Here is a 25,685-nt window from a genome sequence, read left to right on the forward strand (position 1 = left end):
CATGAATAGAGGGGCTCTGTTGGAAGAAGGTTCCAGGTCAATCCAGCCCATTCTTCATCACTTGCAGAGAACAGACAAGAGGTACTTGAGAGGCACATCTACTTAGTAGCTCACAGATCACATAAAAGGGAAGAAAACGCAATACTAGATTGACTGACGGAACTCACTTTCAACTGTTAAAAGATCACTGATATCCTTACCAAGTACTCATTGAAACAGGCCCTCACCCATCCTCTACGTTGCCATCTGTTCTCCCTCATTCTTATTTTCACCTTAGTTTTCCTATTTCTCTGTCAACCGCTCTGTCTCTGCTTCTCCTGATCCCCCTCGCCCACATATTTACCGTGATGTCGACTGAATTAAGATGCCCGCCCAGCGGAAGTGCACATTTTCCAGCGGGGTGGACTTTGAGACCGAAGAACACTGAGCGTCACACGGCTGGCCCAGGTCACCTCCCCCTCTGCGGGGTGAGGGGAAGGGCTGACTAAGAAGCGGAGGCCGGGGGAGCAGAAGGACCGGCCTGAGGAAGACACGAAAAAAGACGCGCGTGGAGGAAGGGGGGTGTCAGGAGAGGGGCGGGCTCTCCAGAATCCCGGGACGGGGGAGAGGACGCGGGCTCTACGGGAGCGGGACGGCCAGGGCTGCCCTCCAGGGGCCGAGAGGACGAGGCTGTGGTGGAGCGAATCCACCTCAAAGAAGAGGACTTCACAGGGGGGGCGGAGGTCAGTAAAGGATTTTAACCAGGAAAACGCAGCGAAAAGAAAAGCCAAAGGAACGAACTAGCCTCAAAGCCATTTCAAACCCAGAGGGAAACGACCCCTGCCCTGTGACGGCGACGTCTGTACTCACTTGGGGCGGAGGGGCAGGTGCGGTGATTTTAAGGTCCGTAGTGACTCCCACACCCAGAGGATGGGTTGAGGTGGGGGTTGTTAAGCGCAAATTTACACTAGAAAGAAGAAACTTACGCTCCGCCTGTGACCTTCGCTCCGCGCTCTCCGCTTCCGGGTCCGTTGACAACTGCGCACGCGCAGAGTTGAGCGGCGGGGGCGGGGCCTGGGCGGAACGCTACCGCGAGCGGCGGGGCGTGGGGCCCGGGTCTGCACCGCCCCAGAAGGCGGGGAAGGGTGCGTCCCTCCGCCTAGCTGCGAAGGCGTAGCTTTCGGCTTTAGGAATACTTGGGTGTCTTTTGCGTTTTATGATGCAGCGTTGTTCCCTGCCTGGATTAAGTTACTGTCTCTAACCGTAAAGCTTACTGTTGTGTGAAACACTTATGATGTTAATAAGATGTTTTCCTCATAACAAGTTGAAAACGGTTTAAGTCAAAAGCTATTTGTGCCAGTGAGTTGCGCCCCAGTCCTGCTAGTGAGGCTGAGGCAATTCAGTGGTGAGGGATCGCTGGTTGGATCCAGGAACATTTCCTGCAATTGGATTTAATTTAAGCAGTTTAAGTAAACCAGAGCTGGAGTTGTCTGTGTAGCGATGCTGACTAGAATGTGACATACAAAACTCTGCCTCTGAATAATGCCATTTGCAGTAACATGGATGGACCTAAAGATTATCATACTAAGTGAAGTAAGTCAGAAACAAAGACAAATTTCATATGATATCGCTTATATGTGGAATCTTAAAAAAAAATGATACAAATGAACTTATTTACAAAACAGAAACAGACTCACAGACTTAGAGAGGGAACTTATGGTTACCGGGGAGAAAGGGTAGGGGGAGTTTGGGGTTGACATGTACATACTGCTATATATAAAATAGATAACCAACAAGGACCTACTGTATAGCACAGGAAACTCTGCTCAATATTCTGTATTAACTTAATGGGAAAATAATTTTAAAAAGAATAGATACATGTATAACTGAATCACTTTGCTGTACACCTGAAACTAACAACATTGTCAATCAACTACACTCCAATATAAAATAAAAATTTTTTTAAATTTAAAAATAAAAATACTTGTTTCAGAAAAAAAACCCAACAAAAACCAAAACCAAAACCAAAACTCTGCCTCCGTAGATTCAGCCACTTCATACTGACACCCTACTTGACAGCATTTCCGTTTCTATTCCCTGTTCTCGCAGGAGGCCAACTGGACACTGTGCTCAGTTCCAGAGATTCATAGGGACAAGACTGATAAAAGCAGTTTTCACATATTGAGATATAGGGAAGTCATTCTGGCTTATACATGAGTTAACTTGAATTTGATGTTAAATAAAATAGCCTCTTTGTGGCCTAGCAAACATACATTGTACATCTGCTTTAATTATTAAAGAAAAGGGCACATTGACCAGAACTAAAGAGTGTTCATGCTAAAAATAAAGATTAAATGCCTCTCTTCTTGGGATGCAGATGCTGGCTCTCCTTTTATGATAAGACTCCTTGGGCTTCCCTGGTGGCACAGTGGTTGGCAGTCCGCCTGCCAATGCAGGGGACACGGGTTCGTGCCCCGGTCCGGGAAGATCCCACATGCCGCGGAGCGGCTGGGCCCGTGAGCCATGGCCGCTGAGCCTGCGCGTCCGGAGCCTGTGCTCCGCAACGGGAGAGGCCACAACAGTGAGAGGCCCGCGTACCGCAAAAAAAAAAAAAAAGACTCCTTTCCTAAGTGCCAAGGCTATGCTTGCTGACTTGCTGGAGTACGTGCTGATTTGTTCTTTTTTTTTTTTTTTGAAACCCGTAGAAATGTAACCCTGACTTTTTTAATGTTCTTTGTCCTGACAAGATGTAAAAGTGTGGCAGAAAACCCTGCTTCTCTGAAGCAGTTTCTGAGTAATCTGGGAAGCAGGCTCTGGGCTAGTCCTCAGTTTGGCTCAAATAAACGTCATTTCTATTCTTATTATTGATTGTTTACTGATTATTTTCGTCGACAAGATTTTCCAGTCTGAGACTGGAGGCCTGAGGCATGTGATAATTTAGGTTGGTAACCATTGCTTTTAAAATAGAGATATTTTGTTACAATTAAATTATAAATTGCATTGTTTTCTTTTTGCTAAAGTGTTTTAATTATTTGCCTTTTTAAAACCAACTCTTGGGGACTCTCCTGCCGGTCCAGTGGTTAAGACTCTGCGGTTCCACTGCAGGGGCGTGGGTTTGATCCCTGGTCGGGGAACTGAGATCTTGCATGCCGCGTGGCGTAGCCAAAACAAACAAATAAAACAAACTCTTTCCCCGAGTTTTATTGAGATATAATTGATATACTTCATTGTATAAGTTTAAGGTGTATAGCATAACGGTTTGACTTACATATATTGTGACATAATTATTGCAATAAGTTTAATCAGCATCCGTCATCTCATATAGATACAATAAAAAGAGAAGGCACAAAAGAAATGTCTTTTTCATTTTTGATGGGAACTGCATTTGTCTTTATAACAGTTATAAATATTGTGATGGATTACCTTCAAATATCTTTCAGAAAAACTTGTTTACATCCTAATATGCTTAAGTCAATAATATCTAAATGTAATTTCATAGTATCTGTATGTTCATTTTGAGAATATTAGAAAGTTTACTTTTAATTTAAAAATTGTGATATATGTTAGCTCTTTTCCGTGTTTTCCATTTCTGCACGTTCTGTCAGGTGTGGATGACAAACCCTGTAAATATATAGTCTTGAGAAGACTTTGGGATTTATTTTCACCTAAAGAATAATCAATTTTGCAATATATGTAAGGCATTTAGTAAGGAGGTATAGTCTTTTTAATATGAACCCTAAAGAAAGTAAACATGAAAGAATTCATTTCTATTATGGTTTATCACAGGGTATGAATATATTTCCCTGAGTTATACAGTAGGACCTTGTTGTTTATCCATTCTATATATAATAGTTCGCATCTGCTAATCCCAAACTCCCACTCCATCCCTCCCCTAATCCCCTCCCCCTTGACAAACACAAGTCTGTCCTCTATGTCTGTGAGTCTGTTAGAAATACTCTATGTGAGTAAAACTATAAAACATTCCTGAAATATATGAAAGTAGGTATAAACAAATGAAAATTGGCATCTTGTTCTTGGTTGGAAAAACTCAATATTACAAAAAGATCAATTCTCCTTAAGCTAATTAAAAACTACTGCCTCCCTGTATAGACAACTTTAGCTAGTTTTGGAGCTAGCAACGTTATTGCAAAAATCTTACAGAATGAAGAGCAAATAAGAAGAGCCACAAAAACTCTAGAAATGAATCAAAATGAGGGAGGCTATCTCTAGGGGATATGATTATTCATGAGTAGACTGACAGATCAGTGCAGCTAAAATTTATGCCAAAATGCATAAGAAAAGTTAATAAGCAGCAAAACTACAGCGGGGCTATCATTAATACTTTATATTTGGGAAATGGAGATTCCTACAAAAATGACAATAGGTTGGGACTTCCCTGGTGGCGCAGTGGTTAACAATCCGCCTGCCAGTGCCGGGGACACGGGTTCGAGCCCTGGTTCGGGAAAATGCCACATGCCACGGAGCAACTAAGCCTGTGCACCACAGCTACTGAGCCTGCGTTCTAGAGCCCGAGAGCCACACCTACTAAGCCCACGTGCCACAACTACTGAAGCCCGCACGCCTAGAGCCCGTGCTCCACAACAAAAGAAGCCACGGCAATGAGAAGCCCGCTCACCGCAACTAAAGAAAGCCCACATGCAGCAACGAAGACCCAACGCAGCCAAAAATAAATAAATAAAATAAATAAATGAAAAAGAATTTTTTTTTTGAAAAAGAAATTTTGAGCTAGTTTGTTACATTTACAAATATTTGATTTCTAAGCACTTACTTGTAAGTCAATTCAGTAGAGCTCCTTTAGAAGTTAATTTTAACAACACGATCTGGAGTTAGGGGCATATCACATTTATTATGTATAGATAGACATACATTCATCCAGATAGACGCAGAGATCTTTTTGTTTTTTTTGTTTTTGTTTTGGCCACGCTGCACAACATGTGGGATCTTAGTTCCCCGACCAGGGATTGAACCGGGGCCCATTGCAGTGGAAGCACAGGGTCTTAACCATTGGACTGCCAAGAAAGTCCCCTACACTGAGATCTGAGTTTTCCTGCTTCAGTTTAAAAGTCCTTCCCCCTCCCCACTCCTTTGTTCTTTTCCAGCTTTAAATTCTACTAACTGACCCAAGGCTGTAGGTCAGGGAACGTGGGCTACATTTCAAGGATATGGTAAGAGTTGTAAATTTTAAGCTTTCTCCTGGGAATACTTGTTCTCCCAAGGTCAGAATTGAAAAGATTAAACCAGCTTTCTCTACAGTTTTGGAGTGTCAGTAGAGTGCCATCCTGGCCCTTTAAAAGTTAAATGCTTGCAAGTATTGGCTTTGTTCCAACTGCACACGAAGCTGGCCAGAGTTCCAGTGAGTGGCTGTTGACTAGGCAGCTGTTCAGCCTTTGAAGTGCAGTTTCTCTTTATTACTTTGGGAGCCTAATTCAGATATAATCTGAACAACTTTCTGAGGGCACTGTGATGGATCGCATGTGTGCTGCTCCTGAGTCCAGCTCCCCAAGAGGTTACTCTTGGGTCGGTTCGAGCCTCTTACATGTCTCGGTTTCTCCCTCCAGCAAAAACTGCTGTGCCCCTCAGCGGCGAGCAGAATTTACTTACTGGTTGTAGTGGGGTCCCTTGTAGGACCCCAGCACATCTAAAGGATTGATCCTCAGATATGTCCACTAGGTTCTCAATCACCTGAGAAGGCCTTGTGGCTGGAAGGAGTAAGCGTTCCTTTCTCTGTCTCTCATTCTACTATCAAATGGTTTGTTCAGATTATATATAATCTTTTTAATTTAAGCCAAATTAAAAAAAAGACCAGCCAACCCAATTCACTCCAAAGTTCCCCCTCCAGGTCCCTGCCTAGGGAATGTACCATACTCCCTCTTAGGACTTCAAGTCCCAAGAAAAAAACAGCTTGAATAAAATTCAGGATGTCATGTAAAGCAATGATGTCTGAATATCAGGAGAAATCACCAAAGCAGCTGAGGAGTACCGAGAAGTGGATGCGTCTCAAAGGACCCATGCTGGTACCAAGCATCGGTTTGGGGTAGACTCCAGGTGTCCTCTGATAGGTGTCTCTGGTATCATACTGAGTACAACAAGAAAATGTCAACAAAAATTCAATTAAGAATCAAGGAGAGGGCTTCCCTGGCGGCGCATGGGTTGAGAGTCCGCCTGCCGATGCAGGGGACACGGGTTCGTGCCCCGGTCTGGGAAGATCCCACATGCCGCAGAGCGGCTGAGCCCGTGAGCCATGGCCGCTGAGCCTGCGCGTCCGGAGCCTGTGCTCTGCAACGGGAGAGGCCGCAACAGTGAGAGGCCCGCGTACCGCAAAAAAAAAAAAAAAAAAAAAAAAATCAAGGAGAAAAAAGGGAATTTTATTTGAGCCAAACTGAGGATTCTAACTTGGGAGACAGACTCTCATAAAGCTCTGAGAACTGTTCTGCCTGTTGGAAGTCAAAGGCACAGTTGGATTCATTTTCAAGACAAAGGATCGTTCATCAAAATGACATACTGATAATTTTTCAAAAAGTTCACCAAGGATACATATCCAGGTTAGTACATACAGAGCGAGCAGCAAGTCACCATGACCTCCTACAGAGTTGGGAAAGAACTGTATTCTTTTAAGAAGTTAAATCACCAGTGTCAGAAGAAAAAAATAAATTGATCTTCATGGTCGAGCAGGCACTCCCACGTTTGAGGAGCTGTGGTTGATGTGTAATGCAGATGCACACTGCACTTTAGGGAGGGAGGAGGTCCAAACAAACACAGAGAGAATTTTATGTTTAATTTTTTCTTGTCTTTCCTTAAAATACAAATTTTATTTCATCAACTCCAAGCACAAAAAAGAGATTATTTTTATCCCTATTTCTGAAATTTTATTTCCTAATATTTTTTATATGCTTACTGTATCTTCATCTCCCGTAAAGGTGCAACCCAGGGGTCTTGTTTTGGCACACACAAAAAAAGGTATGTAGAAATCTGATCACGTGGTGCATATTTACAAATGGGGAGGCAGGTTTCAGGGGGTTTGAGTCTGAAATTGTACTGCTATGGTATTTTCATTATAGTTACAGAAATAATCTGGGTTACACTATGGAGTTCATAGCTCACATGCAAATTATGAATATACATATATTTCAAAAACTGTTGTTTGAATCTAACATAGAAAGAAATTGTTACAGATGTCATTCAACTTAGAAAGCATGATGATGTGTAATTACTGACCATTTATTATAAAGTGCCCCAATGCGGTGGGATATGCTTGGGTTAACATGATTAAGGGTTGTAAATAAGATTACATTTTACTTATTTGTTGTTGTTTTCCTATTTTTTGGCCACGCCCCGAGAAATGTGGTATCTTAGCTCCCCGACCAGGGATCGAACCCATGCCCCCTGCAGTGTCTTAACCACTGGACCTCCAGGGAAGTCCCAACATGTTACTTATTTGGATGAGTATGATACATTCTAAATAAAATGGTGTCAAAATGCAATTGCAGAGGCCAAATCTGCAGCCTTCACAAGCACACTCTACTCTGGTTCTTTTGATTACTGTCCTCTATAATACTGTGTCTTCAGTCTTCAGTTTCCAAAAATAAGTCTCATTTTTATTATTTTATATATACAGCAGCCATTCCCTTTCAAAAGACAGGGAGACCATTGTTCCCCCTCCCCATTTTTCCTCCCACGTATGCCATCTCTAGTAACCCATCATTCTACTCACATGAAAACCTCGTTCTCACAACATCCTGTCCTGCTCTCGTTCGTGATCAGCTGGTAGAGTAGGCCCTTCCTATAATAATCGAGAGGCCCTGAGTCCTGTCAACAAATCCAGAGAAGCGGCTGTGACCCCCAAAAGCACAGTAATTTAGAAAACAGTTTTACATTTATATTCTGTCATTTGTGTAGTTTTTCCTCAAAGATGTATAATCTGATATCAAGTGAGGTATGAGTCCTGGCTACAGGCTTTGCCATACTCATTGGTTTTACACGGTATCTCTCCATGATGGAGTCTTTTTTTCCCTTCACTGAAACACAGTTGATACACAATATTTTGTTTCAGGTGTACTACATAATGGTTTAACAATTGCATACATTACAAAATAATCACTTCGGTAAGTCTAGTAGCCATCTGTCCCCATACAGTTATTATTACTGACTATATTCCTTATGCTGTATATTACACCCCCGCGCTTTATTATGTAACTGCAGATTTGTACTTCTTAAAGCCCTTCTCCTGTTTCACACACACCTCGAACCCTCCCTCCTACCTTCTGGCAACCATTTATTTGTTCTATGTACGAGTCTACTTTCCTTGTATTTTGTTTTCTAAATTCCACATATAAGTGAAGTCATGTGCTATGCCATTCTCTGACATTTCACCTAGCAAAATACCCTGCAGAGCTATTCATGTTGTTACAAATGCTAAGACTTCATTTTTTCATGGCTAATATTCCATCACATGTGTGTGTGTATGTATGTGTATATATGTATCACATTTTCTTTATCCATTCACCTATCAGTGGACATTTAGGTGGCTTTCTTAACTTGGCTATTATAAATAATGATACAACAAACAACAAAGTGCATATATTTTTTTGAATTAGTATTTTTGTTTTCCCTGGAGCAATTGCTGGATCATATATGGCAGTTCTATTTTTAATTTTTTGAGGACCCACCATATAGTTTTCCATAGTAGCTGCAACAATTTACAATCCTACCAACAGTGCACAAGGGTTCCCTTTTCTCCTCATTTTCACCAACACTTGTGATTTGTTGTCTTTTTGATGACAGCCATTCTGAGAGATGTGAGGTGGTAGCTCACTGTGGTTTCGATTTGAATTTCCCTGATGATTAGGGATGTGCCTCTTTTCACGCACCTGTTGGCCATCTGTATGTCTTCCTTTTCCATGATGGGAGTCTCTCAGCCTGAGTAAGGCTTGGATACTTGCACAAGTTATGTGTCAATCATTACCTTTTAAGGTTTCTTTTTGCTGTGAATTGTCTGATGATCCCCAAAGCCTGAGCTTTGAATAAAAGCATTGCCACATATGTTAGGTTTATGTTTGTTTTCAGTGTGTATTTTCTGATGCCTAGTAAGGCTTGCAAATTGGGTATAAGCTTTGCCACACTGACTACATTTGTAAGGTTTCTCTCCAGTGTGGATTGTTTTATGTTGAGTAAGATATGAACGCATTGTAAAAGCTTTGCCACACTCATTACATTTGTAAGGTTTCTCTCCAGTGTGAGTTCTCTCGTGACCCCAAAGTTGTGAACGTTGGATGAAAGCCTTATCACAGTCTTTACATTTATAAGATTTTTCCCCTGTATGAATTCTCTGATGTGCCATAAGGCTTGAACGTTGGGTAAATCCCTTGCCACACACGTTACATTTGTGTGGTTTCTCACCAGTATGAATTCTCTCATGACCCCAAAGTTGTGAAAGTTCAATAAAAGCCTTGCCACACACATTACATTTGTGGGGTTTCTCCCCAGCATGCATTTTCTGATGCCTAGTAAGGCGTGAAAACTGGGTAAAAGCTCTGCCACACTCATTGCATTTGTAAGGTTTCTCTCCAGTATGGATTGTCTCGTGCTGAGTAAGATTTGATCGCATGGTAAAGGCTCTGCCACACACGATACATTTGTAAGGTTTCTCTCCAGTATGGATCTTCTGATGTTTGTTAAGGCTTGACCGCTCAGCAAAGGCTTTGCCACACTCATTACAATTGTAAGGTTTCTCACCAGTATGCAATTTCTCATGACTCCAAAGGAGTGAATGTTGGATAAAGGCCTTACCACACTCATGACATTTATATGGTTTCTCCCCAGTGTGCATTCTCTGATGATTTGCAAGGTGTGAATTTCGACTAAAGACCTTGCCACATACATGACATTTATATGGTTTCTCTCCTGTATGCACTCTCTGATGTGTAGTGAGATTAGAACACTGGTTAAAGGCTTTGCCACACACATTACATCTGTAAGGTTTCTGTCCAGAATGAATTCTCCTGTGATTCCTGAGGTTTGAGCTTTTGCTAAAAGCCTTCCCACAGTCATTACAGCTGTAAGATTTTTCTCGAGTGTGTGTTCTCCTGTGCTGCGCAGGTGACAACGTGTTTTCCACACTAGGAGGAACTCTGTGAAGTGGTGAAACTGAGGAACCACTGCTGACTGGCTTCTCACCTTGACTGCATGCATACACTTTCTCCTCAGCTGCACATCTCTGCGGCTGAGCCGCCTGGGCCTGCAGCCTCACTCCAGGTCTACTTTCCAAACACTTGAGATCTCTGTTTCTAGCAGCGCTGACGTTATTTTTCGTTGTTAACAAACTTCTTATGAATGGCTTGTCATGCGTGAAATATTCACGTGCATTACTTCTTACAGAAACACTCTGAGGAAAATTAATTAAGGACTTATTATCGTGATCTTCTCCATGAGTGAGATTTTTGTTATGGGTCAAAAGTACTTCTTTGTCATTTCTTGCATCACATCCCCACTCACTCTCACACTCCTGCACATCTGCACAGACTTCCTTGAAGTCAAAATCCTTGATGCCATGGTTGTCATTTCTGTCCAGTATCACTAGATGGTGTAATTCTCCTTCAGTAATGTCCTCTCTTGGTGATAACTCCTTGATTGCAAATCCAGCAGAAAGGCTTCCTATTAAATCAGTTGGAAAATAAATATTTTATATTGAATTACATAATTATACAAAAAATGTGTTTAATAACATATGGAAATATATAAGAAAAAAGATATTTTAAAAAGTCTGTATATCACGATAATAATTAATAAAATGTTTTAGTAACCCATGATAAATCTAGCAGGTAAGTTAATAAGTAACCACAATTATACAAAATAATAGTCTCTGGCATTCTAACAGATTTTTCCATAAAAATCAAAGAAAGAATTTACATTCTAGAAGGAACATATAAAAGGAAAAGTGAAATATATGTGGAGAATCACTGAACTCTGTCTATCTCCTGAGTTCTTCCAAGGATATAAAATATGAAAGGAAACTAAATAGGTCCTGCGGTCAGGACTACAGAGGACTTAGCCCTGATATGTATTAAATGAAAACCAAAAGAGATCAAGGGGAAAGAGGACTCCAGAGAGAGCTATCTCAGTCCCTCTCAAACCAAGGCACCAAAATGGTCAATGGTGTCAGAAAATAGAGTATTGTAGGTCGTGACAAAGCTTCTCCTCAGCTCTGAATGAGCTGGAGCATCACGGTAGAGGGGGAGCTTAAGCTTTTATATATTTGAATAACAGAGTGACAAGTTTTAGTGTGGGGGAGGGATTTCCTTTGAGCACCCAAAAGAAACAAACTTGTATTCTTCCACAGATCCTTCCCATTTGAGGAGAATTTCCTAAACAATATTTAATGGAGCAGTTTACTTTGTGCCCACCTGAGCTCACATCTCGATATATTCCCACTTGCCTGGATTTTTCCCTATTTTCACTTTACCCTCCGAAGTCCAGGGCTCTTTCCCTTGTTCTAAAATGGAGGTAATATTCAGCTTAAGAGAGATTTCCATTCATAAAGTAAAATGGAGTATGACATGCTATGCTGTTCCAGAACACATGCCCAGCTCTTTGTTCAGCAAGAAGAAAGAAAATTATAGTTGGGTCTAGAAATGTGTTATAAAAATTAGTCAACTGTGCCTCCTGAATGCTTAGATTATTTGAAGTATGCAGATATCTAGCCCTCTTCCACGAACTACAGAATCAAAAGCACAAGAGTGAAACCACAGAATGACATATTTGTAAAAATTTGCCATAAGGCTTTCTGACTGCTGATGTTCTGCAACCCCCACTAATCAAGCATGAATACAGGACATCTGAAGAAGCGAGAAGTTATAGAGTCATAAGCCACATTATGAAGGCTTTTCATTCTGAATCCAAACAGCTTCAATCACTCTCTCAAGAACAGAGGAGATCTGAAACTCTCACAAGCATGCTAGGGGCTCATAAAAGACTCAGAAGGGAAAATGCAAAGATATACAGTAGTTACCAACTTCCGGAGAGGAGATATCCTCACCCAGGGAGAGCAGGTTCCTGTAGGTCTCCAACATCACGTCCCTGTACAAGGCCCTCTGAGCAGGGTCCAGGCATTCCCACTCCTCCTGAGAGAACGTGATGGCCACATCCTTGAATGTCAACAGTCCCTGAAAGGAAAGCACATTTCACCAAGTGGACAAGGACAGAGTTCTGAGTTTGACACAAAATTACAGAAGCAGCTCTGGCTAGAGCAAATGTTCTGACTGATCCATAAGATAATTGTAAGCAAGTTACATTTCTCGGTTTTTTTTCAACTGAGGTGAAATTCATGTAACATAAGGTTCGCTGTTTTAAGGTATCACTCAGAGGCATTTAGTACATTCACAATGTTGCACAAACACCACCTGTTTAGTTCAAAAACATTTTGATCGTTGCTAAAGGAAATTTACCCATTAAGCAATCGCTTCCCATTCTCCTTTGCCCCCATCCCTGTACACCACTAATGCCTACTGTCATTACACATTTACCTATTTGTGATATTTCCGTATAAATGGTATGAAATGAGCTTTTCCGTGTGGCTTCTTTCACTTAGAATGGTGTTTTTGGTTCATCCATGATGTAGTATCAGTACTACATGCCTTTTTTAGGGCTGAAGAATATTTAATTCTATGACTACACCACATTTTACTTATTCACTCATCCCTTGATGGCCATTTAGCATGTTACCACTTCTTGCCTAGTGTTAACAGTGCTGCTGGGACTTTCATGTACAAATATGTGTGTGAATACCTGTTTTCAATGTTTTTTTGGTATACAGCTAGAGAGGAATTAGAATCACGTTGTTTAAACTTTTTAAGGTCTGCCACACTGTTTTTCACAGCAGTACATTTTACCAGCAATGTGTCAGGATTCTCATTTCTCCACATTTTTACTAATACTTGCTATTTTGCATTTTATTATACTCATCCTAGTTGGTGTGAAATGATATCTCTTTTTTAAAATTTATTTATTATTTTTGGCTGCGTCAGGTCTTAGTTGTGGCATGCAGGATCTTTTGTTGCCATGCGTAGGTTTCTCTCTAGCTGTGGTGTGCAGGCTCAGTAGTTGCAGCGTGTGGTCTTAGTTGCCCAGAGGCATGTGGGATCTTAGTTCCCCAACCAGGGATGGAACCCGTGTCCGCTGCACTGGAAGGCGGATTCTTAACCACTGGACCACCAGGGAAGTCCAAAATGATGTCTCATGGTGGTTTTAATTTTGCATTTTCCTAATGACTAACTTCGTTGAACATCTTTTCATGTGCTTCTTGGCTGTTTCTATATCTTCTATTCTTGAATTTTAGGATCAGAGAAATGTCTACTAGAAGTCTTTTGACCAACTTATAATTGGGTTCTTTGTATTTTTGTTGCTGATGTGTAGGCGTTCATATACTCTATAGAGAGTAGACCCTTACCAGATATGTGATTTGCAAATATTTCCTCCCATTTGGTAGATTGTTTTCACTTACATGACAGTGTCATTCAGTGCACAACCATTATTAATTCTGTTGAAGACAAATTTATGTATTTTGTCTTTCTGCTTTTTGCTTTTGGTGTCGTATCAAAAAAATCCACTGCCAAGCCCAAGGTCATGAAGATTTACCCCTATGCATTCATCTAACGGTTTTATAGTTTTAGCTCTTATATTTAGTTTTTGATTCATTTTGAATTATTTATATGGAGAAAGGCAGAGGTTCAATTTCATTCTCTTTCACATGGATATCCAGTTGTCCCAGCACCACTTAAGAGACTATTCTTTCTCCATTGTATATTCTTGGCACCCTGGCAAAAGAAGGAATTAACCACAGATGTATGGGTTTATTTGTGGACTCTCATTCTATTGCTTTGATCTGTATTTCTATCCTCATGCTAGAACCCCAGTCTTGATTACTCTAGGTTTGTAGTAAGGTTTGATGTTGGGAACAGTAAGTCCTTCAACTTTGTTGTTTTTTTTCACATTTATTTTGGTTATCTGGGGTCTGTTCAAATTTAATATGAATTTTATTTTAATTTATTTCTTTGATTTATTTATTTTTGGCAGTGTTAGGTCTTTGTTGTTGCATGCGGGCTTTCTCTAGTTGCAGAAAGTGGGGGCTACTCTTCGTCACGGTGCACGGGCTTCTCGTTGTGGTGGCTTCTCTTGTTGCATAGCATGGGCTCTAGGTGCATAGGCTTCAGTAGTTGTGGCACACGGGCTCAGTAGTTGTGGCTCACGGACTCTAGAGCGCAGGATCAGTAGTTGTGGCGCATGGGCTTAGTTGCTCCTCAGCATGTAGGATCTTCCTGGACCAGGGCTCAAACCCGTGACCCCTACATTAGCAGGTGGATTCTTAACCACTGCGCCACCAGGGAAGTCCCCAATATGAATTTAGGATCAACTTTTCCATTTGTGCAATAGAGACTGCTGGGATTTGATGGGGATTGCATTGAATCTTCATAACACTTCGGAGAGTATTGCCATCTTAACAACTCTAAGTCTTCCAATCCATGAACAGAGGATATCTTTACATTTATTTAAGGTTTTTTTTCATTTCTTTCAGCAATACTTGTAGTATTCATTACATAAATCTTCCATTTCCTTGGTTAAATTCTTATTCTTTTTGATGCTGTTGTAAATGGAATTGTTTTACTTTGAATTTGTTGATTGCTAGGTACAGAAATACAACTGATATTGAGTACTGATACTGTATTCTGTAACTTCAGTAAATTTGCTTATATCGCTAGTAGTTTTTTGAGGATTCTCTAGGTCTTTCTAAATATGACATCATGTATCCTGTAAATATAGTTTGACTTCTTTTCCAATTTTGATACCTTTTATTTCTTTTCTTTCTAATTTGTATGGCTATAACTTCCAGTACAATACCGAAGTATAGTTGCAAAATGGGGCTCGCTGTCTTCTGCCTAACATTATAAGAAAGTTTTCAGTCTTCTACCAGTGAGTATGATGTTAGCTGTGGGATTTTAATAAATATGCCTTTTCAGATCAAGGATATCCCTTCTATTATTAATTTTGAGTGCACTCTGTTTTTGTTACATGGAGTGTTCTGTACATGTCTGTTATGTCTTGTTGGTTTACAGAGTTGCTCAGTCCTTTATTTCCTTATTGGTCTTCCGTCTGGTTGCTCTACTTATTATACGGGGAGTACTGAAGTCTCCAACTATTATAGTTGAACTGTCCATCTCTCTCCAAGTTTTGCTTCAAAATATTTGGGGTTTAGTTGTTATGTGCATATTATTTATGATTGTTTCATCATATTGATGGATCGATCCTTTTATTGATATATAATGTCCTTAAAAATCGTTGGTAATAATTTTATGACTTAAAGTCTATTTAGCCTGATATTAGCATAGCTAGGATTTATTACTATTTCCATGGAATATCTTTCTCTATCCTTTCACTTTCAACCTATTTGAGGATCTTAAAGTGAGCATTTTGTAGAAAGATACAGTGGAATCATTTTTTAAAAATTTCTGCAATTGTTGCCTTTTAATGTAGAATTTAATCTTTTTACATTTAAAGTAACTCTAACAAGGGAAGAATTGCTTCTGCCATTTAGCTATTTGCTTTCTATATGTCCAATATCTTCTTTATTTTGTAATTCCTCCCTTGCTTCCTTCTTTGTGTCTCTGTCTGCATAACATTTGGATTCCCTTCATATTTACTTTTCTGTATATTTTAAAATTATTTTCTTAGTGGTTACCCTGGAAATCACAGTTTATTACTTTATATTAAACTAATATCTGAGTTCCAGTTGATACTCACTTAGCTTTAATAGCATATAACAATTGCTCCTATACTGTCCCCCTTTATATTGTTACTGTCAAAAATTACTTCTTTATACATTTTGCACTCAGTAACAGATTTACAATTACTGTCTTACACATTTGTCTCTTAAGTTGCATAGGAAAAACTGAGTTAAAAATCAAAAATACAATAATACTGGCTTTTAGGTATGCCTATGTAGTTACATTACCACTGTTCTTTATTTGTTCCCACAGCTTTGAGGTACTGCTGTTATCCTTTCATTTCCGTCTAAAGAACTCCATTTAATATTTCATGTAGTATAAGTGAGTCAGCATGAACTCCTTCAGTTTTTGTTTATGAAGGCATCTCTAAATTTCACTATCAGTTTTAAGGCATACTTTCCCTGATAATGAATTCCTGGTAGTTTTTTTATTTTAACCTTTCAAACTTTAAACATATCATCAGACTCCTTCCTGGCCTCCAGTTTCTGATGAGTAATAGGCTGTTAATCTTATTGAGGATCCCTGTACACGAGAAGTTGTTTCTGCCTGCTACTTTCCCCATTCTCTTTTTGTCTTTTAACAGTTGGTTATGTGTGTTGCCCAGACTCTCTATGTGTTTATCCACTTGAAATTTGTTGAGTTTCCTACATTTGTAGTTTTTAAATAAATTTATGAGGTTTTCAGCTCTTATTTCCTCAAATATTCTTTCTGCCCATTCTCCTTTCCTTCTGTGACCCCTATTATACGTATACTGGTATTCTTTTTTTTTTTTTTAAACAAATGTTTATCGAGTTCTCATTTTGTGCCCACATTGTTCAACTAAGAATCACCATGTGCATCTTCTTTCATTTTTTTATTTTTTGGCTGTGCCACACAGCATTTGGGGATCTAGTTCCCTGACCAGGGATCGAACCTGCGTCCCCTGTATTGGAAGTGTGGAGTCTTAACCACTGGACCGCCAGGGAAGTCCCCTATACTAGTATTCTTGAGAGTGCCCCAAAGGTTTCTTAGTCTCTGTTCATCGTTCTTCTTTTTTCTACCTTTCGTCTGCTCAGAGTGGATAATTCCAAGTAATGTATGTTTAAGTTCACTGACTCTTTATTCTGATGGTCAATCTGCTGTCAAAACCCTGTAATAAATTTTCAATCTCAGCTATGGTAGTTTTGGGCGCCAGAATTTCTTTTTCTTCTCTTTTCTATAATTTCTGTCTCATTGATATTTTCTATTTGTTGAAACACTGTTCTCCCACTTTGCTTTAGTTCTTTGTCCATGGTTTCCTGTAGCTCTCGGAGTATGTTTAAAACAGTTGATTTAAAATCTTTACTTAGGAGCCGGCGGTGGTCTCGAGGGGCAGTGCCACACTGCTCCCTGCGAGCTGGTCCCGCGGCCAGGCGGGTAGCCAGCCTGAGGGCGCGGCGCCATGAAGCTGTACAGCCTCAGCGTCCTGTACAAAGGCTATGCCAAGGCGGTGCTGCTCAAAGCCGCGTACGATGTGTCCTCCTTCAGCTTCTTCCAGAGGTCCAGCGTTCAGGAATTCATGACCTTCACAAGTCAACTGACTGTGGAGTGCTCCTCGAAAGGCAGCAGAGCTTCTATCAGAGACTATCTGGGCCATGTCTACGTGAGAAACGACAGTCTGGTGGGAGTAGTCATTGCTGACAGTGAATACTCATCCCAGGTGGTGTTTACCTTGCTGGAGAAAGTACTAGATGAATTCTCCAAGCAGGTCGACAGGATAGACTGGCCAGTTGGATCCCTGGTACCATCCAGTACGCAGGCCTGGATGGTCACCTCAGTAGATACCAGAACACCTGAGCAGCTGACCCCATGACTAAAGTGCAGGCTGAACTAGATGAGACCAAAATCATCCTGCACAACACCATGGAGTCTTTGTTAGAGCGAGGCAGAAAGCTAGATGACCTGGTGTCCAAGTCCGAAGCGCTGGGAATACAGTCTAAAGCCTTCTATAAAACGGCCTGGAAGCAAAATTCATGCTGTGCGATCATGTGACAGCAGCTGGCAGAGGCCCCTGCGCTGGAACGTCACCATCATTCACATCACAACTGCAGCCACCAGGGAGCAGAGCCGCTGTGGAAGGACCCGAGTGGGACAGACTCAACTTTGGCTTTAGAGCTCATGGGAGGAACTGAAGGGTGGAAGGGACCTGGGGGTGGGGAGGGAACGTTCAGATTCACATGTCTAGTAATTTGAGGTCCCCTAAAAGTGTATTTTGGGGCCGAATGAAACCATAAAGCTCAGTGACTCCCGTAAAAAAAATTAAAAAAAAAAATCTTTACTTAGTACGCAATGTCTGTTCTTCCTTGGAAACACCATCATTAATGCAGTAATCATGGTTAAGCTGCCCAATCTGGAGAAATCCTTAGACATCTGTACTGAAGTTGGCCTGCACAAAAGCAGCCACTATGGCATTTTTTTTTAACAGTAAAAAGTGTGAAAACCCTTGTGTTTTCATTAAGAGAATAGTCCAATGAGGAAATAAATGAGAAAGTCATCTCTATGTTTACTAACATGAAAATAACTCCAACACATATGGTGTGTAAACATTTAAATTTGCAGAATGGGGGGGAGGGATAAATTGGGAGATTGGGATTAACATATACACGCTATTATATATAAAACAGACAGCTAATAAGAACCTGCGGTATAGCACAGGGAACTCTACTCAATACTCTGTAATGGCCTGTATGGGAAAAGAATCTAAAAATAAGAAGAGTGGACATATGTATATGTACAATGATTCAGTTTGCATACGCCTGAAACTAACATAACATTGTAAAGCAACTCCAATTAAAATTTTTTTTAAATTTGCAGAATACCATAACAAAACATTTACCAAAAAATATTTTCTAAAGTCACTTTAGATTATAAAATGTATTTTTATAAGATTTGGGCTGAGAGCTAACAGTTGTACCTAATGGAGACAGTAAGTGATGGTGGAAGACATGACAGAGAAGGGGATGTTTTACTTCTCAGTCTCTAAACCGCATCACTACGTGGAGCTGAACCACAAATATACATATATGAGATGTCTAATTTAAAAAAATATAACCCTGAACAACAGTTAGTAGAATCAGAATGTGGCTCCAGGCTCTCTGATGGTAGAAAGTTCTGCTCCTATGTCTTGGCTAAATTATAATCATTTTAATCTAAAACACCTGCTGCATGAGAGTCTTTACCGGAACACCTGGGTCTTTGTGAGATGAATGTGGTGTGAATAATTTATAGAGCCTTTCCAGTTAGACAATTAATTTGATTCCACTTTTTAAAACAAATTATGTACTAAAACACCCTCTCTATACCTTATTTCTATTTTGGAACTTTCCATTCTATTCTAAAGTACTGATAATTTGGAGTCAGAAACACACTGATTCACTTAACTTCAAAGGCACTTATGATATCCGACAAAGCAAGTTTCCCCATGGCAGTCTTCCTTCCCAGACCTCCTCAGGTATCTGTGCACAGTAGTACATCACTTACATATGTAGTCGCTTTCATGCTGGTTTACGTGGAGATGAAGGGGCACTCAGAAGGGTGCACTACACAATCCTCACGCCCTACGTCACTGACACCAGAGCCGACTCCCCATCTCCAATCCACGCCTGAGTATAAAACCTTTCACGGGATGACCACCTGAAAGGGGGCTCTTCCCAAGTTCCCCGTCACTGGGTCACAGTGACATGGAATCTGCAGGGAGGTGACAGGAGACTGAGGGAAGGCCCTGTGTGTGAATAAATATTTTAGACAGGAACCTTCAGAGACCAAGAAGCTCAGCGCCTCCAAAACGTGTCATTTTAGGAAGGAGAGAGCAGTCCACAAAGAGTATGACTTTCACCTGGGAAAGGGCCATTCCTTCTCCTTTCTCTCCTCTTCCTCTGAGCTTCTTTCTCAGGTAGGATTATTCTGTGTGACAAAAATACGTTCTTAAATGCTTAGAATCAACATACCTCCTCCCCCTGCCGCCACAAGTATACACACAGGGAGAACCTTAATACGGGGGAGAGAAGGGCCACAGCAACAGGAGGGATGCAGGCAAACAACCTCCTGTAAGGAGCCCAGTCGGTGAGCCCGTCACCCACTTCTTCAGGAAGCCCTCCCTGCTGCTGCTGGAACGCCCAGCGCTGCAACTGCGCCGTCCTTGTCCACTTGGCCCTCAGCCAGAGGCAAGTGCCTCGTCCCAGCCCCTGGCTCCTCCCGAGGAAGCCGGCATCCAGTGACTGGCTGATGCAGGATAGGATGCTTGCCCCATCCCACAAGTGGGAGCAACTCTGAAGGGCCACCCCAGCTCCAGAGCTCCCTGAAGCTATACTGAAGACTTCAGATTTTTGTCCTGAAGGCGATGGGAAACCCTAAGAGGGTTTAATGCCAAGAGATGACACAATTAAACTTAAGATTTACCCTAAAACCTGTAATTATACTTGTTTCTTCAACTTAATTAGTGGCACAGTATCTATTCTTCCAGGGAACAATGTATCATCTTCAATTACTCCATCCTTTCCTCTTACCTACATCTAATAAATCATCAAACGACACAGACTCTACCTTCTCAATAGGTTTCAAATTCATCCTTTCCTTTCATATGACGCTTTCTACCCCACACGCATCCTCACGTGTCACTCAGATAATTTCAAAGATCTGCGAAGTTTCCCTTGCCTGTGATTTCTTCTTCCTTCAATCCATAATCCACCTACTTATGAGAGTTCCCTATTTAAAATGCAACACTGACCTATTAGTATCTTGTTTTAGCCTCTCAATGACCTCTTTGTGTCAACAGGATCAAATCAAGCTCCTTAGGAGAGACTATGTCGTGAGTCCCCTGGTGACAGGACCCCTGCTTTGCCTGCATTTCTTTCACTCTCTGCGTCACGCTCTGCGTCCAAGCAACGTTACAGGATGCTAATATCCTCTTCTCCACCCTGACAATACACTTACTTTCTTTATTTTGGAATGCTGCTTCTCCTTCATTAGCTGTTGAATTAATATAAACTATTTAAATCCAACTTGAATAATAAAAATAAACTAAGATGAAATGGCTGTAAGAGCTGCCTCTCCTGATTCTTTCTCTTCCCCTAACGGTCCCATTTAATCCCACCCAGAAAGAATCATTCACCTCTGCAGTTTACGCATGCTTCTGTTATTTCATTTAACAAGGTATGTTTAAAAATATTCACGTATCTATTTTCCCTAAAAGAATGTAAGCTCTGTGTAACAGGGAATATGTTTTCCACTCTGGTAGCTTGCATTCGGTTCCACATGCTGGCAGCCACCTCCTGAGATCTCTTCTGAACATAATTTGAAAGCCCACCTTATGGTAACTGACTTACCCAGCTCCTCATCATTCGGTGGGGTCTGCTTATAGGCCATTTGAAACAAGGCGCTTGAGTGGTAAGACGATATCCTTTTTTCAAAATTGTATTTATTTATTTATTTGGCTGCGTCGGGTCTTAGTTGAGGCACGTGGGATCTTTTTAGTTGTGGCATGCAGAAGCTTTAGTTGCAGCATGTGGGATCTAGTTCCCTGACCAGGGATTGAACCCAGGCCCCCTGCACTGGCAGTGCGGGATCTTAGCCACTGGACCACCAGGGAACTCCCGAGACGATATCCTTAATCATGTAACACTCGATGAAAACATAATTATTAAGAAAGAAATATCTGTGTTTCAATGTCTTATTGGAAATAGGTTGTTGAGATTGAATGAGCAGAGGTATAACTGCAGAAGCAGAAGTAAGCATACACCAGTTGGAAGATGTCATTGTGTTTACAGCAATATTATTTCATAGTAATATCATTTTATTATGAATATCATTTCATTACCTTCCTACTGGATTACTAGTGCTAAAATTTGTCTGTATACCAGCAGGTACAAGGATGTGGCTCCCAACACATCCACTGGTGCAACCTCGAGCGCTATTTAAAAAGTGGATTTTATGCCAGCTGGGACTGGACCCAGGTCATTGAATATGAGGATATAATAATACCTAAGGAGCTAGGGTAGTCCATATTGATGAGGTATTTTCTATCTTCAACAAGTAGCCTTCTTACCCCCTCAATGTAATCAGAGTAGGAACTGTTCTCCATTTGACTGCATTACCTGCCCACTCATACTCTCGTTGATACTGATTAGTGTGGACACACACAGCAACACATCCAACACTACAAGTTTCCACAAACACATGGTCTAATCTTTTCTTCATAACCTCTGCCTTCAGTAAAACATACTGTGTATTTTTTTATAACAAACATCATAAACCAATAAATACTGTGTTTTTTTGCACTCAGTTATAGTGCTCCAATGTTTATGTGAAGATTGTAATTAAGCAATTATTCAAAAAGTTGTCTCGGGTCCTCTGGCTCAGTTCTGCTTTCTCATATAGGCATCCTACGTTATCAAAGGTTCTTCCTAAAATTTGGCCCAAAGTCTAAAACATAATATTATACTGAAGAGATGGAGGACCAACCATCTGTGTTTATGTTATTGATATTGAATGTTGCACTTATAGCAACATATTCTAAAGTCATATTAGTTTTTTTCCCTATTTTGTTGAAATACAGTTGATGTACAATATTACATTAATTTTGGATATACTACATAGTGATTTGACATTTGCATACACTATGAAATGTTCATGTTAAGTCTTAAAAAAAGATCTTCCCCATGATACAGAGATAGAGAAAGAAAAGCTGAGAGAAAGGTATGCCTCTGTCTCTGGGCCTATGTCCCTGCCCCTTTCTTAAGAGTTTTTCATACTTGTTGGAGGACTGGGGCACGTTTCAAATTCTAATTATAACTGGTCACTCATTCCAGAAAACTGCCAAATGCAAACACAAGACCAATTTTGAAAATCATTTCAGGGATCTCACTTGCTCAGACCCAGAAAACCTGATCTACTTTAATTTCTCCATGTTATAGGTGATGCATGAGACTCACAGGGGAAGTAATTTAACCAAGTTACTTTGAAGAAGCCTGAGTTGAGTGAGCAGAACTGAGTGTAAGTGGTGGCTTGTACAGGTTTAAGTAGAAAGAGTTTGTCCTAATTCCAGATTACTTTTCATATTCCTTAGCGAGAGAAGCTTCTCTTTCAGGGGTTTAATCAAACACAAACATTTAATTTTAATTCCTCTACTCCAGAAAAAAACAGAATCAAAAATTCCAAATTATATTGGGCTTCCCTGGTGGCGCAGCGGTTGAGAGTCCGCCTGCCGATGCAGGGGACACAGGTTCGTGCCCCGGTCCGGGAAGACCCCACATGCCGTGGAGCGGCTGGGCCCGTGAGCCATGGCCGCTGGGCCTGCGCGTCCGGAGCCTCTGCTCTGCAGCGGGAGAGGCCACAACGGTGAGAGGCCCGCGTACCACAAAAAAAAAAAAAAAATCCAAATTATAAATAGTTATTACTGCAGGAGAACATGGAAGAGGATCGCCTGTGGAGATGAGCTCTAAGCAGTCTCTTCATCATGAAAACATGGCCTCTGTTGGAACAAAGTTCCACATCAATCCAGCCCATCTTTCAACATCTGCACAGAAAGGACAAAAGAGGACTAGAGGGGAACATCTACTTAGCTGCAGACTTCAGCTCAGAGCTCACTAATTTAGCATTTTTTCTTAAGGGAAGAAAAAAGCTGTTAAATATTAAACTAACTGGTTAAACTAGGATTTGAGTGTTAAAAGATTATCGACATCCTTAACCACACGCATAGTGAAATGCTGTAAAGTTATCTACCAGACCAGACATCAAAGAACAGTTCCAAGTTAGGATATAAAGCATAAAACCCTCATAATCTGAACAATGAAATTTAGAGGGAAAATAATCTGGAAATTTAAAAAATAGCCACTGGGTTCTGAGATTAAAGTTGAAACAAGTGTGAGGATACATCAAATTTAGAAAAGGATGGCATGAGCCACAGTAGAAAAGGGAGAGGGCAACAGTACTGTTAATGATAGCCATTTTAGGAACCTCCCTGGTGGTCCAGTGGTTAAGACTCTGCCTTCCAATGCAGGTTCGATCTCATCCCACATGCCTCGCCGTCAAAAAGTCAAAACATAAAACAGAAGCAATACTGTGATAAATTCAATAAAGACTTTAAAAATGGTACACATAAAAAAAATCTTTAAAAAACAAAACAAACAAAAATAGCCATTTTAAAAAAGCACCAAGTGGTGAAAGAAATTCTTCCCCATTTCTTGAAAGGTAAGAGGAGGACCTAGAATTGACTAAGTCTCTGCCTTCTGGATGAATAGGGCTTGCAAATGAAATTATCATCTGATGCAATGATTAGAAAATGCAGACGCCTCAAACACCTAGCTTGGCAACTGTCTTCTGCATAATTAAAACAAGTCAATAAATTTTACATAAATTAGATTAGAGAGCCACATGTTAGTACTTCAGAACTTAATATCCCACGTCCAATCTACTCAATACTCACCTAGGTTTAGGACCCCATTTTCTCCACCACTATGTGCTTTTTTCTCTGTGTATGTCTTTCTGCGTCCTTCTGCTTCTCTTTTCTCCTTTGACCATTTCTGTGTTTCCTCCTCTCTCTTCTATGCATCGTTTTCTTTCCCTCTCTCTCTCGATTCCTCCTCCCCCAGACTGTTTGGCCTCACTCTGTTGCAACCTCTGTATCAACACCTGTTGTTCTTTCTCCACAATATTTCTTTCTTTTTTTTTTTTTAAATCCATCCTCTGACAAAGGCCTTCCTGACAACTTTCCATACAGTTACTCATAAAATAAAAAAATACAGAACACAGCAGACAGTATCTCATACGCTAGATACCAACATGACAGGAGTCCCTTCTCATTTTTCTCATCACTGTTTAAAAAAAAAAAAAAAAAAACCCAAACCTAAGAACTTAGTTTTGGTGAGGCACAGGACGTTGGTCCCCTACCAAATGAACCGAAATAACCCAGCAGAGAATTCAAACCAAGGGAGTAAGATTTGGAGCGGGGCGGGGGCGAGGCGGGGGATGGTGGCCGTGGTCAGTCTCCACAATATTTCTGATGCCTCACTAGCTGCATATATTTCCGCCTCTGTACTCCCTCACTGGTCTCCCAGGAGGGAGGTGAAGAGCGCAAATCCACCTCCTGAGTCAGGACTTTACCCGACGCAGGGTGGGGTGGGGTGGGAATGGGGGTGGGGAGGGGGGCCGGGAGTCAAAGGTTTGAGAAAGGGAGTCAGAGTAAGAAAACATCGCTGCAGGAAGTCAGTGTCTATATGGACCGAAGGCAGAAAGTTGGGGCCGGTACTTGCCTCAGAACGATTTAACCGTAACCAGAACCAGACTCCAGGGACCCGAACCGAGTCTTCTGCCGACGCCGACAGGCGAAAGATTAGACTCAGAGCAAGAGCGACGAGCGCGTTCAGGGGTTTTAACTTACCGGGAGACTCCGGAAAGCCGGGTGTGGTGGAGCAGTGCCCGAAGACCTCATAGCATAATTTCCAGAAAAACCGAGACTTAACTCTCCTGAGTGCCCGCGACGCTCCGCGGGATCCGCTTCCGGGTCTGCAGGGAACTGCGCGTGCGCACCGGGGCGGGGGCGGGGCCGGAGGCGGGGCCGGGGCCGTCAAGGGGCGCGTCTCAGACGCTCCGGCGGGTGGAGGCGGTGTCTCTGGTGGAGCCTCACCACCCCGCACCCGTCACTGGAAGATTCTGGTCTGTTCCTCTTCCTTGCGGACAGGCTCCGCGTTTCTACTTTGAATCTTTTGAACGTGTCTGTTGTCCTTTGGAGCCAGGCTACGTGCAGGATTAGAGATGCGCGGGCCACTTGTATTGGAAGCGGAGAGTTGAGAACGGTTTACGTGAAAACAGCGAGCAGATAAAGATGAGGAACCACCAAGGGCGGCACGAGCGCTGAGACCTTGGGGGCGGGGCTTGGCGTTGTGGGCGTGATCCCGG

At 41.4% G+C, this 25,685-nt stretch overlaps 2 pseudogenes; one reads left to right on the forward strand and one right to left on the reverse strand.

Annotated features, from left to right (window-relative positions):
- Positions 1–25,285, reverse strand: part of LOC113605714 (zinc finger protein 665-like) — a 49,043-nt pseudogene extending 23,758 nt beyond the window's left edge.
- On the forward strand, positions 17,124–17,835 carry LOC113605710 (synaptobrevin homolog YKT6 pseudogene; annotated as a pseudogene).
- Positions 25,286–25,685: the final 400 nt, after the last annotated feature.

Source organism: Aethalodelphis obliquidens, unplaced genomic scaffold (assembly GCF_003676395.1).
Source record: "Aethalodelphis obliquidens isolate GAN/ISIS:26980383/991018 unplaced genomic scaffold, ASM367639v1 scaffold43, whole genome shotgun sequence".
NCBI lineage: Eukaryota > Metazoa > Chordata > Mammalia > Artiodactyla > Delphinidae > Aethalodelphis > Aethalodelphis obliquidens.